Raw genomic sequence first — 2,351 nt, 5'->3', positions numbered from 1 at the left:
TCCCAATGTGAAGTTAAAAGATATTGCCCTACAATTACTATTATACTTTTTAAAATGTCCATTAATGCATATAAGTTGCTAATCTACATGGGATTTTCATGTGCTGTAAGGCAGAGATCCAGTTTTATTTCATTCTCCGTATGGATAACAGTTCAATTGAACATACTGACTTTCAGTCCTTTCCCCACTCTTTTCTTCTTTTCAAAGTCTGCATGAGATCCTGTAAGTCTTCTGATTTCTATTCAAAATAGAAATCATTTGGGCAACTGCCTCCCACACGGGAGGTCCTGGTTCAGTTCTTGGTGCCTCCTAAAGAAGACAAGCAGATGCCACAACCACCACAAGGAGCAGGCGCCACAGCCAACAGACACCACAACCATGTGACAATGTTGTAAAGTTCAAATATATCAATAAAAGAACAAGTTTGGACAGTAAAAAAAAAAAGATGAAAAAGCCTTCCTTTAACTTAAACCCCTTCTCTGCAGTTCAAACTACAACCTTACCCTTACAAACTAGATAATGTATTATTTAGTATAGTATTAATTAGTTAATTAATTTGTTTTAATAAATTCTGCTACAGTAAGAAAAAAACGACACCCACATTTTTTGGGCTGTCAACACAAAATCTTCATTTCTTACTCATGTTACATTTTGGCTGCTTATCGGTTGCAATTTTGCTTCTGCTCCATATGTGTTTTTATTCCTGAATTGAGGCCAAAGGAGAAACTCCCATCAGGGACATGCCATCCTCATGGTCCAGGAAAAGAGGAAGAAAGGTGGCAGAAACATGCAAGGGTCCTCAAAGGCTCTGCTTGGATGTGGCTCACATCAGGTCCCTCATTTGCTATTTGAAAAGCAAATCACATGACTGAGCCCCACGTCTTTGGGGCAGGGACTACACTCCTCCGAAAGGAAGCCCTGCCAGTCAACGTAGCAGGAAGGGAGAGTGAATAGCAGGAAGCCATCAGTCAAGCTGCCGGAATGAATATTCCTGTCATTAATATTTGTTATGGCACACGGTTTAGACATTTCTCCATTCAATATATTTCACATTAAAAAACCAGTGAATTAGTAATATGGATGTGCCAGGTAAAGGATTCTCACTGAATAGAGTAACGAACCGAAAGTGTGAAACAAACGTTAAGATACATGCATATTACATCAAGAAATGTCCACAAGAGCTAAAAGAGGCATGAAATTTGAAAGATAAATAAAAGATATTTGTTAGATATACAGAATGTTGATTCTACAGATTAAAGAGGCTCACAAAGTGCCAACCAATATGAATTAAAAGATCCTCTGTGAGGAAATAAAGGAGGATTTTCCCATAAAGGAAGGGTTGACTAAGACTGTTACGACCCTGATTTAAGAAACTTTGGGATGTAAAGCCAAATATATAACAATTTAGATTCAACCATTTATGATTTCTCCCCAATTTATTTGCCCAGTCTGTATCTCAGTTTCCTCTTCCCGCCTCTTCATATCTTCTCCTGCTCTTCCAGCCACATTGGAAACACCCAGACCCATTCTGTTCACCTCCCTGCACTTTCCTTCCTCTTTCACTGGGTAATTGCAAAGCCCTCTATGCTTCATTGAGCTAGTACACACTTTTGTTGTGGCACTTACCGTTCTTAGTTTGCTGTGTTTCTGTATTGGTAGTTATCACCCACTAGCCAGGGTCAGAGTCTTGTGTATGGAGAAACTCATAGGACATAATTACTGAATAAATTTGTGTTCCTCACTTTTTTAGTACTTTCTTCCAAGTGTTTTGCTGATACTTATCCCCATTATTCAATCCAGTAGTTTTCAACCGGCATTATAATACCATTCAGGTAGAGATAACAGAAAGCAAGAGAAATAATTTGAAGAATTTCCCCTGCAAACGAACTTTAGACTGGAGTCATGAGCTCAGTCTTGAATGGTGACAGCCTGGTGGAATATTATAGTCCAAAATTTTCCATGTGAAGAGAGCAATCAGACTCTTTAACAAAGAATATCATATTACATACACTCCAATTGTTCTCGGGTTATTATAGATAAAGACAATGAGGATAAAAGGTCAAATTCAAATTCTCTTGTGTAGACTAATCATTAGCTAAATTATGCCTTGTGATTCAGTAAAAGTTGTTTTTATATGAAAGTATTTACTGTTAATATCAGGTTTATAACAAGCAAGTGTACCCATTGAAAATCTATTTATTAAAGCTTGTCTCCATAATCATTATGCACCCTTTTTTTTTTTTGCAGGAGTATCCATTTGTTGTGAATGCATACACAGAATTATTTTTTAAATTTCACATTCCTTCATGATGCCATTTCTCATTGCTTGAGTAACTGAATGCTGGTTTTGA

This window comes from Dasypus novemcinctus, chromosome 15, assembly GCF_030445035.2.
Source record: "Dasypus novemcinctus isolate mDasNov1 chromosome 15, mDasNov1.1.hap2, whole genome shotgun sequence".
In the NCBI taxonomy this organism is placed as follows: Eukaryota; Metazoa; Chordata; class Mammalia; order Cingulata; family Dasypodidae; genus Dasypus; species Dasypus novemcinctus.
Note: the sequence above shows the minus strand (reverse complement) of the source record.